We start from the raw sequence: 18,592 nt of genomic DNA on the forward strand, positions 1-18,592 counted from the left end.
TTCAAAAGAAATTACCTGTATCCTGAAGTGGGAGAATAGGGGAAATAGTATTTACTCACCACTCATAGGCATGGTCTGTTGTCTGCTTTCTAAAGTTAACCATCCTCTCTTTAAAAAAATGTTGAATATTGGTAGGTTAAATTGCCCCAAATCCACCTCTAAATTATCCCTAGCTGAAGGCCATTGAAGTTAATAAATGTGTATAATAAAAAATATCTACCTAGGTACTCATATTACCTCTGTGACATTGGCAGGTCAGGTGCCAGCTCATGCCAAGGCCAGGGGCCTCACTGAACACTGACAAATGCATGGCTGGAAACCAGTCTGGCTCACCAGTGGGTTGATACAGTTAAAATAGATATTAGTGTTATAAGAATGTGGTTAGTATTTGAACTTGATGGAAAGCTTGTAGGATGCTGCATATATTAATCCTACTTATAATATCTGTAGTCTATGGTATAATGTCATAGGGAGCGTTTGCATTGTAAACCTGTGTAATTGTGTAACTCACCAAACAAGAAAAGAAGCATTCATTGGTGTAAAGTGCTGGTCCTGCAGACAAGAGGGCCCTTGAAACTAAATGAACCATTGTAAAACATTTATAAGGACAAATAGTCTGTTGATTGCCCTCTCTACAGTGATGCAGCTGTAGTGGTACAGCTGTGCTACTGCAGTGCATGTGGTGAAGACATTCTATGCTGACAGGAGAGAGCGGTCCCATCGGCATGAAAAAACCACCCCCATAAGCAGCATAAGCTATGTCGTCAAGAGAAGCTCTCCTGCTGACATAGTGCTGTCCACACTGGTGCTTAGGTCAGTGTAACTTACGTTGCTCAGAAGGGTGTCTTATTCACACCCCTGAGTGACATAACTTATATCAACATAAGCTGTAGTGTTTACATTGCCTAGATCTCTTTATGCTGTCTGGACTCTGAGGGGTAAAGATTCCCCATGCTGCTTTGCATGGGTCAGCCCTAAAGGACATATAGAGCTGCTTAGCTTATATTACCTGTTTAAATATAAGGCTGTAACTCACTTATGTGTGTATGTTTTCTGTTTTAATCTTGTAAATAACTCTCATTTCTTTTCTTAATTTAGTTTATCCCAGGATTGGCTACACACATTGTCTTTGGTTTGAGATCTGAGTACAAATGACTTGGGGTAAGTGATTGGTCCTTTGGGACTGGGAATAACCTGAATATCATTGTGATTTTTGGTGTAAAGTGACCATCTTTCACATAGTCCTGGGTGGCAAGTTAGACTGGAATGCCCGAGGGGACTGTCTGGTAAGATTGTTATAGTGCTTTAGGAGTTCACACTTATTACTGGGTTGGTGAAATCGAATTATAGAATGTACAAACAGTTTGGGCTTTCTGCCCTGTTTTTGACAGTCTACCCAAATGTTGGCACTCATGGTCATGACCCACTCCAGACAGCATGACACCCTCATCACAGTAATGCAAATAGGAAGGAGACAGGCATCTAGTACAGAGGCAAGAGAACGTGACTGAATAATGGAGAGGGAGGAGGTAAGGTGGATGTTTTGCATATCCAAAGATTAAAAAAAAAAAACTATAAAAAAGAAAACCTAGGTCAACCTGGAAACAAGACAATCTGAACAACTAGGTAGTGAGCAAAGCTCTGTTACAGGTTAGTAAGGTTGGGGAAGAAGTTATTTTGGAATATGCATTGCAGCCAAACACCACAGATTTATGATACAGGTCTCACACCAGGGCCTCAAATGTTCCACTTTCACTTGTTTATTTGATTAATATTTGTGTTTTATTTTTCTTTCACCTCACAATAAACACACTTAAATTTGTGAACCGTATTTTTCATCTGTAATTGATTTCTCAGGATGCTGGTAATCTCCCATCATTAGGGAAGACGTCATGTCCTGGGGCGATGTATTTTGGAAAAATACATGAAAAACTTCTATGTCAAAAATATTAAGAATTGAATGAATGAGTTTTATATGAATACTTCTCACAAGGTTATTGCCCATGGAGAGAGCCCTTCCCTGTACTGAAAGTAGCTTTCAGCAATGGAAAAACAGATATGTAGAATTTGAATAATGGATGCTCACCCAAAGAGCAAGATGTATATACTTTGTAAACAGGCATCAATGAACCTCAGAGACAATGGCTAACCTAGGTGCATAATGTGAGCAGGACGGCTAAATAAAAGAACTGGAGAAAGGCAGTGTATTAATCTCCATCTATGATGATTGTGATGGGGATTTGATAATAGGACTAAGCATCACAGAAAGCTCAAATTAATCTTCCTTGATAGGAAAGGAAATAGAAGGGTGAAGTGGTACAATTTTCCTTTGGGTCTTCATTGAGAGATAGCAGAATGCAGCTTCTCCATTAAGGGAATGAAGAGTGAGAGGTTTCCTGCCTTAGGTTTTAAAAACAGAATCTAATATATTCGCTTGCAGTTTGTTAGCTTCCATTTTGTTGCTGAGTGAATTTCTTTTCATCATGAGGATGTTTGATTTTTGTGAATATTCATAAGTATTATTTTAAAGGGATTCCCAGACTTGGCACTGTAATTCAGTAAAAGCCTGTGTGTGTGCAAGCAGTCTCCTGAAAGAAATTATATAAAGGCTGTGATGATTCTCGGGTACCCAGGACTGTTAGTCACTTTGTTTCCACCCTTCCTCCAATGAGAGGGAGACTGGCTTGTGCTTAACTGGGTGTCAGTTTCCTGACACCACCAGCCTGTTAGCCACCCAAGCACTCTCCTCTGGGCTGTGCCAGCCCTTACTTTACCTTTCACGTTAACACTAGGTGTACTCTAGTCCCGGAGTCTTTTGAAGCATTTCCCAGTAGTGTCCAGCCCCTTATCCACTGAACTCTCACACAAGTACCAGGTCTGCAGTTCCCAAGGCAACAGTGTACACACCAAAGTCTATGATTCAACTGAAGACCAGCATCTTGCTTTGCACCCTGGCACTGAGATATATTTATAGTGAAAACATCCAATAATGTAGGATGATGGGATGTCGTCTGTTCCCCAAATATAGTCCATCATACCTTTGAAGTGTATCTCAAGTTTAGGTTCTGTTTTCCCGCTGTGTTTCTATACTTGTTAGTTCCTTTCTGAAATTCTTATAATACTTCATATGTATTCAGTTTAGATAGATTATGTGAATGAGACAATACTTAATTTACATTTCAACAGAGAGACCAGTGGATAAGCATCCCTTGTCTGACAGAAAACTTGTTTAGAGAGACAAGGTGGGTGAGGTAATATCTTTCACTGGACCAACTTCTGTTGTTGAAAAAGATAAGATTTAGAGCTATACTGATCTCTGCCTTCATACAGACTTTAAAATATATTTTCAGTATATATACATATCTCCTTGCGTAGTATCTGTACATAGATTTCCAACTACATTAATTACTAGTGACTCAGGCTTTCATTTAAGACCTCACATGACATTCTTTGGTGAACCAGAATATACATAACAGAATCAGGATATTCTTGTAATTCCCTTGCCAGTTGGCACTGAGGGGTTCTTCGGTCACAAAAGACCAGATCACAAGGTCCTTGAGTCTGCAGAATCTGCTCTTGTAGTGATCAGAAGAAGTTTGTTGAAATCAAGCTTGTGTGAGTTGAATGTCTTAGAGGCTAGTTCTATACAGAATATGGTTTTAGGAAAGGCTGCATGCTCAATATAAACACATCTAGAATAAAATTTGCCACTTTCCTATGAATTAGCATATTAAGGTCATATCCATCATATACCAGTTGGTCTTTTGACTTTCCCATGTATTTATTTTATTTATATATAGATAGATAGATATATAAATGTGGATATGTGGAGCATACAGTTCAATCCAGTACATAAACCAACATGCCTTGCCTACCTTCATTTAATTTCTTTAACCTCAGCCCCATGGATGTAAATCTGTTTAGTGGCTAGACTTCCTTTAGCTACTTGTGGATTCTGCAAGGCCTTATCACAGCCGTCTTTGTCCTCTTGCCCCAAGGAAAGCTGCAGCAACATTGACACCAATAGCTACAAAAACATTTGCATGTGCGTTACATTTGCTTCCTCAAGTTCAGCTCAGCTAATGAGCTGGCTGCTTCCGTGTAAATCAAGTCAACCAAAAACAGTTCATGCTTTCATCAGGTGAGCACTGGTCTGAAATCCCTTTGAAGGTGGGGCCTCATTCACTGCAGTGACTGAAAGTTGCCCATATAAACACCCCATCTCAAAGATGTTGTTCTGTTTTTCGGACAGGCTTACAGTTGTTGAGAGGAAGTGTGCCACTGTGCCAGGTACCAGAAGTCAGACCAATTTACTGTGAATTTGGAAAATAAAAAATAAAAACCCAACACCAGTGTTTTAGGAGACATTAGCAAAATAGAAAGTATTAAAAGCTGAGATCACATCTGGGATTTATCACTGTGTTTTGATAAACCTTTGGGCTTTGCCAGAACTCTGTCCTTCACTAGAGAGTCAGCAAAATTACAGCACATATGTTCTCACCGGAATCTGTCAGATAGACTTTATACTTTAACATTTTTGACTGATAAATCATCCACATAGACTAGTGAGGAGTTCAGAGAGAGGTGAATATTTCTTGTTAGAAAAGTTAAGCAATAGATCAGGGGCCAGCAACCTTTCAAAGTGGTGTACCGAGTCTTCATTTATTCACTCTAATTTAAGGTTTTGTGTGCCAGTAATACATTTTAACAGTTTTAGAAGGTCTCTTTCTATAAGTCTATGTTATATAACTAAACTATTGTTGTATGTAAAGTAAACAAGGTTTTCAAAATGTTCAAGAAGCTTCATTTAAAATTAAATTAAAATGCTGATCTTACGCCGCCAGCCTGCTCAGCTCGCTGCCAGCCTGGGGTTCTGTTCACCTAGGCCGGCAGTGGGCTGAGCAGGGCCTGCGGCCGAGACCCCGGCTGGCAAGGGGCTGGCAGCTGGGACCCCAGATCGGGGTGGGGAGGGGTCAGGGCAGAGGGCTACAGGTGTGGGGGGTTTCAGGGGTCAGGGCAGAGGGCTGGGGGCTGTAGGGAGTGCAGGGCAGAAGGCTAGGTGTATGGGGGGGTTCAGGGCAGAAGGCTGGGTGTGTGTGGGGGGGTTCAGGGGCCAGGGCAGAGGGCTGGGGTGCTCGGCTTGTGGGGGTGCTCCAAGCCCCCTGCCCTGAGCGGCTCACGGCAGGGGGCTGGAAGGGATATGCCCTGTTCCACCTCCTTCCCCAAGACCCCATCCCTACCTCTTCTCTGCCTCCTCTACAGAGCAGCGAGCATGCTACCACTCTTCCCCCCGCCTCGTAAGGGCCATCAGCTGATCGGCGCAGGGAAGGAGAGGAGGAGGGGAAGGAGAGCAGCACACTGGAGGAAGCTTGGCTGCCACAGGACCAAGCTTCTGCCTCCTGCCCCTGCAGGGGAGAGTGGTGGGCGGGGGGGCTGAGTGGGGCTGGAGGCCGGGACCGTGGCAGGCAGCAGCGTGCCACTCAAAATCAGCTTGCGTGCCGTGTTTGGCACGTGTGCCGTAGGTTGCTGACCCCTGCAATAGATATAATACTAGGAAATATGTACGTAATTATAATATTTGTAATTATTCATTTGTACAAATCCTAATTAAAAACCCCCAACAACCTCTAAATCTACCATCAAGTCTGTGGGTTCAGTCCTTCTCACAAAAAATTCAGTGACAGTCCTGCTGATCTCAGTGAAAGCAGGATGAGGTTCTCTGTGTAATTAGAAAACAAAAGATCTAGCAAATCTCATGGCTCTAAGAACCAATATCAGAGCTCCTATACAAAGAAGTTTAATAATACTGACAGGTGAATGGGAGAGAAATAAGATTTTAGCCCATTTCTCTGTGAAGGTGTTTTGCTGCTATGGAGTAATCTGGGAGATTTAAAACTGGTTGGTTTCTTGTTGAGCATGTGCACATCTTTTGGATGATAATCACTGAACATTTATCTCAGTTCAAGGGCTTAGAAGTGGGTCGGATGTAGGTGTTTCTTGACATTCATTCTTGAAGAGAGAACTGTTCCATTTTCAAAAAGCTTTCATATAATCACATACTGTCTGTTACAGATTGTCTAGTTCCACATTAGACTGTGGGTAAAATGTTCAAAAGTACATGTGCCATAGGAGGCTAAGGCCCATTTTCAAAAGTGTAGGCACTTTGGGCTAGATTCACAAAGGCAATTTTGGCATTGCAAAGCCTAACTCTCAGGCACCCTGTCACCTAGTGCAGTGGTTCCCAAACTTGTTCCATCGCTTGTGCAGGGAAAGCCCCTGGCGGGCTGGGCCGGTTTGTATACTGCGGCTCCCAGTGGCCACAGTTCACTGCTCTAGGCCAATGGGAGCTGCTGGAAGTGGCGTGGGCTGAGGGAAGTACTGGCTGCCACTTCCAGGAGCTCCCATTGGCCTGAAGCAGCAAACCGCGGCCAGTGGGACCCGCGATCGGCCGAACCTGTGGATGTGGCTGGTAAACAAACCGGCCCAGCCCCCCAGGGGCTTTCCCTGTACAAGCGACGGAACAAGTTTGGGAACCACTGACCTAGTGGAATACACATCCCCAAGTTAGGTGCCGAGGCACTGTATGGGGAGAGGTAGGTGCTCAGGAAAGGGATTCTCAGAAGCCAGTAAGCTGAGTGGGGAGCCGCCTAAGCTAGCCCTGAGTGAAATATAGAGAAAAGGGATGAGCCATAGGGCCCAGATCCTCTAAGTTACTTCAGTTCCTCTCTGATAGGCCAGAGGAAGGTGCCCATCTCCATTTGTGATTCTCCGCTGGAGTTAGGTGCCTACACCAAGTCAGCCCTTTCTCATGAAAAAAGAGGGTTGCCTACCCCATTATTACCAACAGTACAGTAGTTTGGACACTCATCTGAGATGTGGGAGACCTGTTTTCAAGTTCCTGCTCTGTCTGATATGGAACAGGGATATGAACCCAGGTCTCCCATGGAAATACCCTATCAGGCAGCGCGTGTTCTTGGGTGGGTCTCTGTAAGTCTCTTGAAGTTTTTTTCACTTTGTATAGATAATTAAATATTCATTGAGACAGAGAGAAAGCAAGAGATTGACCCTATCACATGATGGTTGGAGCATTCACTGGAGAATGAGGTTCCTGTTCCAATGTATATTTAATTATTTATATAAAGTGGAACAGCTTCAACAGGAGAGACTGAGAGACCTTCCCCCCAGAATACTCAATAACCTCATGCTTAGGGCACTCAGCTGGAATATAGGAGACCTCAGTTCAAGTCCCTGTTCTAAATCACACAGAGTGGGGATTTAAACCTGGGTCTCCCACAACTCAGGTGAGTGCCTGAACCACTGGGATATTGGATATTCTAGGGGACACAGCCAGCCCCCAACATTTCTGACTTGTTCATCATTGGCTATCTTTTGTGTGGGTTAGGCATGCTCAAGGCATGCCTACCAGATTGGGCCCTGACAGGGAGATAAGCAAAGGAATGTCTAGTTTGAGAATCCAGTTGAGGTTTAGGTGTGAGTGAGGGCTCTGAGTAGTCTATTAGCTAGCAACTTTGTTCATGGCCACCAGGGGAAAATTAACTGCCTATGGAAGGATAGGGTTAGGTGGCACCTAAATATCAGACATAGGTGCCTGAAGAGGCAGTTGGGTACCTAAGTCTCTTTTTGAAACTAGCCCTTCAAAACCTAAGTCCTATTGGCTTTTGAAAAATTTCCCAGCTCTGCCTGAGTTGACCTTGTGCAATTTCTCACTACCTTAACTCCAAAATATGAGGACTGATACTTGCCTCCTCTCAGAGTAGGGGTATGAAGATTTGGTCAAAAATAAGAGCTACGAAATACACAAATTATTACTTCATTACCAGTTTGAATTTGGATTGATCTTGTTATGTCTCTATCTGCTCAATTAAGGAGCTGTCCACTGTCTGGTATCCTCATGTGTAGGTAGGTACTTATAGACCATGATCAAATCAGCTCTTAACCTTGTCTTGGATAAGTTAAATTAGTTGAACTTAAGTCAGGTTCTGCAGACTTCAAATCATTTCTGTGGCTCATTTCTAAACCCTTTTCAGTGTTTTCAATTTCAACATATTTTCATCAACCTTTTAAAAATGTGGAACCAGGACTGGGAGCTCATGTTCATTTGATTATCTATGATGACTCCTAGGTCTTTTTCAGCATCATTGTTTTCCAAGACATAGTCTCCCACCCTGTCTGTATGAGCTACAGTCTTTATTCCTAGATGCATGAGCGTGCATTGGCTGTATTACAACATGTTTTTTTTCAATTAAACCAGCTTAAAAACCACCCAATAATAATAGTAACTGACCTGTCATTATCAGTGTTTACTACTTCATCGATCATTGTCTCATCTTCAAACTTACCAGCCATTTTTATGTTTTGTTCCAGATCATTAATATTTCATTGAGCAAAGATATTAAAAAGTATCGGGCCAAGAACAGATCTCTGTGAGAGCCCATCGAAAACTCTCATTTGATGATGATGATTCCCCATTAACATTTATATTTTGAGATCTAACACTTAGCCAGTTTTTAATATGTTCTCCATTGATTCTGAATAATGCCAATCCAAATGTTCAGTGGCTAAGGCTCAGATTTTTAAAGGGATCTAGACATTGCTGCACTCAGCAACACCTAGTTAGGTTGCAACACCTAACTGATTTAGGAGCTTAAATATCATTTTCAAAAGGGAAGTAGACACTTTTTGTAAAACAGATTTTATAAAATCCACTAAACACATTAAATCGATTTCTGGAGCGTTGCACTGTGGGTAGCTATTGAACTTCGTTGAGATCCCAGTGCCTGATGGGGCAAAAATCATTGTCGCGGTGGTTCTGGGTAAATGTCGGAAAGCAACGGCAGACAAGCATTTTGTGCCTTTTTCCTGGGATTGCCTGGCAGATGCCATAGCATGGCAATCATGGAGCTTGTTTTGCCGTTTGTGACTCTCAGCGATTCAGCAGCGCTACACAGAAGCATGCTTTTTTTTGCATGACAGCAGAGATGGTTACTAGCCATATTGCACCATCCAAACCCTTCCATAAATTGGAACTGAGGATGATCATGGCTACCAGTCCCCTGGTCAATCAGCCAAGCCATATTGTACCTTCCATCGTTTTGTACCATTGGCTGCCGATCAGCCAAATGACTCCTGAGTCAATTATCTAAAAATAGAATCTGTGCTGCCTAATATAGGCAAGTGTGCTAGAGAACCACCTGCTCTGTGTCAGGAAATTATCTGTATGCTATTCACAGGGGTGCTCCTGTAACAACCCCACCTGTTGATTCCGTTCTTCCCCAGCCTTTCTTGGCTACCGTAGCATTGTCCCCACTTGTGTGATGAATTAATAAAGAATGCAGGAATAAGACACACTGACTTGTTAGTGAGAAATGAGTGGAAGGCAGCCTCCAGCTGCTATGATAGTCCAGACAGGACATTAAGCAGTGTGTAGAGAGAAGCCCAGCATCCCACTGCTAGTCCAGGGGCAACTGAATCTTTCTTTACACATGAAGGGTGGGGGCTGATGGAGCTCAGCCCCCTGTTGCTATGATGAGGATGGTTACCAGCCATATTGCACCATCCATCCACCAGAAAAAATTAGGGCCAATAGGCTGATGACGAGGATGGTTACCAGTCCTTTTGTACCATCAGCTGAGGCTGATGATGAGGATAGATTTCCATCATTTTGCACGATCAGCTTATGCTGATGATGAGGATGGATTTCCATCTTTTTGTACCATCAGGGGAGCAAGGATGTTGGTGTTGAGTGCTGCACTATCGCGTCTATCTGCAGCATTCAGTAAAGATAGGGTGACATGTAAAAGAGTCAGAGGATTGTTTTACCTTTCGCTTCTGGGGTGGGTGGGGTGGGTGAGTAGATTGCCAAGCTATGCCTGACCCACGGGCACTGTGTTTGACCCTAGAAGCATTTGGAGCTCAGCCAAGAATGCAAATAATTTTAGGAGGCTGCAGGAACTGTGGGATAGCTTCAGTCCTCCAGTCCATGCGCATCCATTTGATTCTTTGGCTTTCCGTTACGCTTGTCACGCTGCAGTGCGCTGAGTCCCTGCTATGGCGTCTGTCTGGAGATTTTTAAAAAAGGATTCTAACGGAGCGCTGATAGAACGGATAGAACGGATTTGCCTGCCCTTACAGCGATCACATCTGCATGGTCCATGCGGGAGCTCTATTTTTTATTTTGATTTCGGCTGGGCAAACAGGAAATATTCAAAAGTTCGCGGGCTCGCTTTCCTGTTTACCTGACCACTGCATCCGAGTTCAGATTGCGGTCCAGAGCGGTCACTGGTGCACTGTCCTAATCCGATATGTTAATAAAGAGCCATTAAAATCGATATAAGGTGCCTGCTAGTGGCCTAGTGTAGACCAGGCCTTACATCCAGATTTTTAAAGGAATTTAGACATTACTGTGCTCAGTGTTGCAACTCCTGACTGATTTAGGAGCCTAAATCTCATTTTTGCTTTCTGCCTTGTAGAACTCTAAATAAATTGTGTCAAAACAATGGCTTGTATCATCCAAATTTGTAATCTCATACAAATTATTTCAAATTCATTTGACAAGACCTATTTTCCATAAAGCCATGTTAATTGGTATTAATTAATTGTCCTTTAATTCTTTACTAAGTGGATCCCATCATTCACTGGAATTTACCTGGAAGCATGTCACCTGTCACCAGTAAGGCTTTGGATCACAAGTCTTTTCTAAAGTTGGGCTCACTGTTGCACATTTAAGATATACCAGATTAGGTTGTTAAATAAGGTACTGTGGTGACAAATATTATGAAATGCCATATATATTTACCTGCAACTGTACACATTTAATTACATGTGCTATTTTTCTTCCCTTAAGTCAAAGAGCGTTTATGATGAAAGAAAAAAAGGTGTCAGTCTACCATGCTTTCCAAGGGAAGTGAAAAATAGTGAGTGGAAACATAGGCTCTTTGTAACTCCAGGCACTATAATATGAGCTACCTTGTGTGTCTGGCAATGGGCAAGGCTAAGTGACAGAATACAATGAAATGTTAAATTAGCCTATATGGGGTTAGTGAGGACAGAGGATACATTTTATTTAAAGAAAGTAACATTGTACCTCATGCCAAACTGAGGTAATTTCCTTCCCTTTTCTATACTTCCTAGGTTTCCAGATTTATAATTTTTATGGCGTTTACCAGAGCTCACCTGAAGAAAGCATTATTCAAATAAAATCTAAAGGAAATATTTTTGTTCAGGACCCAGACCCATAAAGAGTAACTACTATATGTTAAAAAAGCTGTATAATTTTACTATTAATTATACACATAAACCAAATAAATAGACCAGTGTTTCTGTGTTGAATAGAAAATTCACACATTGCTGCTTAGTGCAAAGCACTGGGCTTGCTTTCTACATCACTAGCCTACTTAAGGGATTTCTTACCATGTAAAGTTGTTTGTCTTTTCTTGGAAGCCAAAGTATATTGTGTTAAGTAGGCTATACACACAATCCCATTGACTGGAAGAATTATTATTTTAAGTGTCTGCTTTAGTCAGCTATTCACCTTACTTGCCTTAATCTGTTATTCACAAAATGAGCTATTTCTTGTTTGGAATAAAGACTCTTTAATTGAATTGAATGTATGCAAAATATATGGTTTCAGTGGTGCCAGGAGAATTACTGGCAACAATATTGACTTAATAGCTGCTTCCAAGATCAAGACGCCCCAAACTTATCTTCCCTGTTTTGATTTGGAATATGACCTAAGTATGAACTATTTAAAAGAAAGCCTGCAAAGCTCTTACAGTATTACAGTGTTAATAACCTCTCCCATTAGCCTGAGCACACAAGCAAAAGAAATAACAAGAACAGGACGACGAGTCTGTTGCACTCATAAGATAGCTCTGTGTGTGTGTGTGTTTTTGTGCGCCATGAGTGCATGCATATTCTTTGAGCCCAAATCTCCATTGCCTTGTATTTCGTGTAATCATTTCCTCTTGTGCCAAGTGAGTGCTACCATTGTGATAGAGCAATGTTTTTCACCATCTTGCGCAGGTAGAAATAAGTACCCAAGAAACAAGGGCATTACGTCACTCCTCAGCATTGTTCTTCTGGTATCCTTTCAGTTTTAATTTCCTGACAAGGAGGGCAGATGGGACAGTACAAGGAGCACAAACATATGCTTTACCAATCATCAGCTGAATAAACCCAGCCTCCCAGGTTAATTATATTTTGGATCATCTCTCCTAAACATGTAGCTTTTAAGATGGCTGCAGTCCTTGTTTTGGAAATAGTGTTAGGGCTTTCTGAGTATTAGAGATGTGTTTTTAAGTGGGTACATTTACAGTGGAGCGGGGAGGGATAGCTCAGTGGTTTCAACATTGGCCTTCTAAACCCAGGGTTGTGAGTTCAATCAATCCTTGCAGGGGCCATTTAGGGATCTGGAGCAAAAATCAGTACTTGGTCCTGCTAGTGAAGGCAGGGAACGGGACTTGATGACCTTTCAGGGTCCCTTCCAGTTCTATGAGATAGGTATATCTCCATATATTCTTAAAGGATTCTGGAACATGGGAAGGCAATGCAACAATAACACCTTCACTGACCACTAAAAATAAGGACCAGTTTGTGTGTGGCCTGGGTACAAGTCAGAGGCCAGAGAAAAAGATGAGAAACAAAATGGGAAATGACTGCCTAGGAAAGAGTACTGCAGAAAGGGATCTGGGGGGTCATAGTGGACCACAAGCTAAATATGAGTCAACAGTGTAATACTGTTACAAAAAAACCAAACATCATTCTGGGATGTATTTGCAGGAGTGTTGGAAGCAAGACATGAGAAGTAATTCTTCTGCCCTACTCTGCACTGATTAGGCATCAACTGGAGTGTTGTGTCCAGTTCTGGGTGCCACATTTCAGGAAAGATGTAGACAAATTGGAGAAAGTCCAGAGAAGAGCAACAAAAATGATTAAAGGTCTAGTAAACATGATCTATGAGGGAAGATTGAAAAATTGGGTTTGTTTAGTCTGGAAAACAGAAGGCTGAGAGGGGACATGATTCCAGTTTTCAAGTACATAAAAGGTTGTTACAAGGAGGGGGGAGAAAAATTGTTCTTCTTAACCTCTGAGGATAGGACAAGAAGCAATGGGCTTAAATTGCAGCAAGGGCGGTTTAGTTTGAACATTAGGAAAAACTTCCTAACTGTCAGGGTGGTTAAGCACTGGAATAAATTGCCCATGAAGGTTGTGGAATCTCCATCATTGGAGATTTTTAAGAGCAGTTTAGACAAACACCTGTCAGGGATGGTCTAGATAATACGTAGTCCTGCCATGAGTGGAGGTGACTGGACTAGATGACCTCTTGAGGTCCCTTCCAGTCGTACATTTCTATGTTTCTATGAACCATCTCTATTCTGTAAAAGCACTCTTAGGCAAGAATGAATATTTAACAATAAATTATAGAGCCAGCTGAGTCATCTGCTTCACCACTTACTCAGATCTGCTTATCATCTGGTCTGTAGGAGTGTTTTGTCTATTTGTCTATAGCTTAAAGTGTATTTTCCTGTTCCATAGATTTAAGACTCTTATCCAATAGACTGTCTCCTTTCACAAGACTGTGGTGTGAGATTGATTGATACTAGGATCACATCACAATTCAAGTGGGTTTGAAACAACCTGAAGATGCTGCTTATTTCTTCTGTACTGAGTATCTTGATCAGTCTGATCCATGAAAGAGCTCATAATGCACCTAAATCCAGTGGGAACTGCTGCAATTCTCCAGTTTTATTTTTCATGCCATTTTATCAGGACTGAGTCATTGGGTTTCAGTTTGAATAAGCTTTACATTGCAATGGTTAAAGACAACTATCTGAAACTTCTTAGACTGGCATCTCTGTCTCACATCCTTTATTCAGAGCAACATAGAATGAACTGTTAACCTCTACATTTGGCAGCATTATTCTGATCTGTTGATCCATATGCAGCTCATCTGGGCTTACACCAGTGGCTGACATGGAGGCTGCTGTCTAGATCAAGAGAGCTAATATTGGGTCTTGTTGTTGTAGAATTCTCTTTGCAATCTGTAATGCTCTCTCTACCAATCCATTCCCGTATGTGTAGGGGTGTGGGGCCTGGAAGTAATATACTTGAAATCATTCTATAACTGGAAAGCTTGGAATTCAGAGGTGGCCAGCAATGACTCATTGTCACAGATTGTTTTTTCTGGAATGCCAAATTGATACTTGAACTTTTCTATGATTTGCTTACTGTGCATCCACTAAGAAATAGAATTTCAACAAATCTAGAAAAATAGTAAGTGGCAGACATACCACACAGGTATGTTCCTATTCTTCCGATTGGTCCAGTGCTGTTCTGTCTGAATGTAATGCTAGGTATGAAAAGCACTTTGAGTTGCCTTTCTGATCATTCTGCAGGACTTGCCTAGTTCCAGCTTATCTTTCAGGTACTACTCTACGCTGTGCTGTCATCCTGGCGTGTGGGGTTGCTGCTGGTATATGTGAGGCCCTGGTGTCCCTCATATGTCCATTTTAATGTCATTTTGTAAGGGGACTACAGTACAATTGTCATAGGTAAAAATATCTTAACTTAGAATAATTCTCCCTTCATTATAGAGGGATCGTAGAAGTTCCATAGTTAAGTTGCATTAAGAGTCTCTTTAATTAGGGACTGAGGGCTTCTCTACCCTGCCCTGCAGTTCAGACTGCCCCATAGTCCTTTTCAAACAGGATTACAATAATGTTAACTAGGAGCCTTTTCATCCGTGCCTGCAGTGTTCACACAGGGGAATTACAGTGCAGCAAGATGCTATTCACACCCCCGTAATTCGAAGTGCAGGACAGTGTAGACATAGTCTAAATTTCTCAATTAGATTTCTCTTATTTATACCATTGCTTTGTGAGTAGTAAATGAATTTTCTGAGCATATTCAAATAAATCTGTTAATTGGTTTTTAAATGGGCCCTTCAGGATTTTTTCTCCTCCCTGATTCTAGTGTTTTCCAGATTATTTTAGGAAGTAATTTGGTTATTTAGACTCCAGTCTTGCAGACACACATGCAGACAACCTTATGAATCTGAGTAGTCCCATGAGGCAATGCTTTGTATGTGGAAAGCAGGGATATTATTGGCTAGAGTTGAGATGGTGTGTGGAGGCAGAGGAAATTAGTAGAGACATGAGAAGGGAGAGGAGGAGCAGAAAAATGGGGGTGTTAGGTAAATAAGGGGTTAGTTTGGGGTGACACTGGACTGTGGGATTGCATGGTGTGGTGGGGGGGTGGAGCTGGTCTCTTTGCATTGCATCAGTATTTTCATTGTTTTCTTCATAACTATGAGGGCTAGGGATATAATTAAAAATGATTCTGAACCATCCATCTGCAATTAAATATATTTAGCAGTGAAAATATTAAATGAAGACTATTGTTAAACAGAAAGTAACCTACATTGTGACATAGATGGCAGCATAGCTTCAGTCCCAGGGAGCTGGGGCATGGGAGGGCATCAGGGGAGCAGGCGCTGGGTGGCGCTTACCTCAAGCAGCTCCCGGAAGTAATGTCACATCCTCCCCTCTGCCTCCTATGCAGAAGGTGGCTCTGTGTGCTGCCCTGTCTGCAGGTGCCGCCCCCGCAGCTCCCATTGGCCTCAGTTCCCGGCCAGTGGGAGCTGCAGAGATGGCACTTGGGGTGGGGGCTGTATGTGGAGCCCCTTGGCTGCCCCTATGTGTAGGCGCTGGAGGGGGCCATGCTGCTGCTTCTGGGAGCTGCACAGAGCAACGACAGGCAGGGAACCTGCCTTAACACTGCTGTGCTGCCGACTGGACTTTTAATGGCCCCATCAGCGGTGCTGACTGGAACCGCTAGGGTCCCTTTTCGACATTTCTTCAAATGTTGCATATGCACTAGTTTTCAGTGAGTTTTAACTATATGGAAAGTATGAAGAGTAATTAATAAACTGGTAGAAAGATGCAAAAAAGGATAAGACACACACACAATTTTTTTAATATGTCCATTGTAATTTAAGTTTCACTTCTAAACTAATTAGCACATTTTCTGATAAATTCTTACAAAAATCAAACATGTACTCAAAGAATCAGTGCTGTAAGTCAAGGGAGAATACACTATATATTACTGATATATAACAGAGAATGAACTCCTGCTTTAAAAGCAAAACTGGACCTTAACTATGGAAGCATCATTAGTCCTTCAATAATATTTTAAAATATCAGTTTAAGATTAAGTTAAATTTAATTTTTTGAAGTTGCAAGCCTACTATAGAAATTCAGATATTCACAGACAACAAATGATTCAGTTAAACTCCAGCACGTCTCTGCACAGTGTTTGGTCTTTGTATATCACACATTAGTGTTGACATGTTTTATGTGTTCGCCTCTGTACTTTAGATTTTTGCTTCAGACAGGTGAGTTGCTGAACTCTACAGCCCTAGTTTAAACTGTCTAATTAATTGGCTGTTTTCTTTGAATGCAGCCTGTGCACACTATTTTCTTTTATAAACGTTAATATGTACTGGTCTGTACTGCTTCAGTGAAACTCCTGATACAGCTAATAAAACTAATATATTTAAGACATTACAAACATGATTTCTTACCAAGGAAAAGTCTGGGGGAGATGGATTTCATGCACTTACTTTGGTCCATTCAAATTCTGATTTTAAAGTTTTTTTTTAAAATGTATAGTACACCGTGTGTTAATTTTTCCAGGTTTTATATTGACTTATGAAAACATGGGCAACTATTTATAAATGATATAAATCCCATAAGTCACCTTTTAAAAAATATAAAACATGGAGCCTTCTCCTAAAGCCCTTATTCCTGGGAGCAGTCTCACTGAAATCAATGGGACTGCAGCATATAACAACAAGCACCCCCTGTGAACAATCCTCCCCCAAACAGAACCCCCTTGATTCCAGCAGACCCACATGTCTTGGGATCTGCAATTTTGCAGGTGGAATTCCTTACCTTCCATGGTACAAGTGGGTAGCAAAGCCACTTCGCACAACTGATTCATTCAGAGGAAAATCTGGGAGTTGAAACTCTGAACTCAGAATTTCCGATAATGAGAATGTATAAATATCTAGTGGATATATAGGCTATTCCCTTGTAGGGGGAGAATGGGGATTTAAATGCAGTCTGCTTAACTTTTCCTTTAATACTTACTTGTTAATAATATTAATGTCTCTAAAGGTAGTAGGTATAATGGTCTCAGACCAGTCAGTTCCAAATGGACAGGTGTCCACATCTCAAAAGGCAGTACCAGAATAGGAGTGAATGGGCAACTCTGTTGGCAGTTTCAGTGGAATGAGCTATAGAGATTAATTAACATCTCAGCACCTGAGGTACTCCTTGCAGGGAGTGTGTGGAAGCATCCACCACTCCTACCTATGCTGTACCTATATCACAGGTAAATAGAGGATTTAGACTCCATGTGCACACCCACCCAATCACAGAAATAAAAAGCCATGAAGCAACAATATCTACTGCTTTATTCAGAGCACCTAGTTTAGTAGCAGGCATATTTAGTAGACAAGTTGGCACTCTGCATTAAATGGGAAAATAAAAATAAAATCTGGAATACCTGCAATTTACCAAGCGGATCAGGAGACAGAGTAATGCAAATGAACTTTGTCTTCTTCATTTCTTATTTTTCTACTCTTTATAAACACTTCCACTATTTCTGTTTAATTTAAGCCACAGAATCTTCTTGTCACAACAGGATGAAAACAAGCATTTGATAGTGAGTGTGCATGTGCATGTGCATGTGTGCATAGGACTCAAAACAGTATTTTTGGCTCAGATCCTCAGTATTTTTGGGACATCTTTTCCTAATGCTACTGGCTGACAGAAAATCACACAATTGTGTGTCAAAAATCTATATACAGCTCCATGATCTTGGTCTATAATGACAATTCCTTTTCTTTGGATAAATTGGTAGATCTGTAGAACAATAGGGCGTCATGTAACCAGCTACTTTCAGCAAATTTAACCCGTAGATTTGGTTTGCTTCAAATTTCAGCTTCTAATGAAAACCAATTATTGCAATATGTCTCATGCCAGTTGCAGCAGTTTCATTATGAAACTTTTCTAGTTTAGGACCCATACTGCAATGCAGGAAAGTTCAGGGAATTTCAGGCTGCTAAGAGAACTTAGGGTATGTCTACACTACCAGAGTAGTTCAATTCTACTTAAATCAAATTTGTGGAACCGATATTACAAAGTCAAATGTGTGTATCCACACTAAGGACAGTAATTCGACTTTGTGAGTCCACACTAACGGGGCAAGCGTCGACATTGGAAGCGGTGCACTGTGGGCAACTATCCCACAGTTCCCACAGTCCCTGCTGCCCATTGGAATTCTGGGTAGAGCCCCCAATGCCTGCTGGGGAAAAAATGTGTCGAGGGTGGTTTTGGGTAACTGTCGTCATTCAACCGTCACTCCCGCCGGCGGGCAATCAGTTCGCGCACTTTTCTGGTGAGTGACAGCGCGGACGCCACAGCACTGCGAGCATGGATCCTGCTGTGATCATTGCTGCAGTTATGGCCGTTGTCAACTCCTCGCACCTTATCATCCACCTTTTTCACAG

At 41.8% G+C, this 18,592-nt stretch overlaps 1 long non-coding RNA gene across 1 annotated transcript in view; it reads left to right on the forward strand.

Annotated features, from left to right (window-relative positions):
• The window catches only part of LOC120404725, a 161,684-nt gene that overhangs the window by 128,821 nt on the left and 14,271 nt on the right, over nt 1–18,592 (forward strand). The window contains exon 7 of the long non-coding RNA XR_005598135.1: nt 1,099–1,161. This is a non-coding gene — a long non-coding RNA (uncharacterized LOC120404725). The remainder of the gene's footprint in view (nt 1–1,098; nt 1,162–18,592) is intronic.

This window comes from Mauremys reevesii, linkage group 4 (genome assembly GCF_016161935.1).
Source record: "Mauremys reevesii isolate NIE-2019 linkage group 4, ASM1616193v1, whole genome shotgun sequence".
In the NCBI taxonomy this organism is placed as follows: domain Eukaryota; kingdom Metazoa; phylum Chordata; order Testudines; family Geoemydidae; genus Mauremys; species Mauremys reevesii.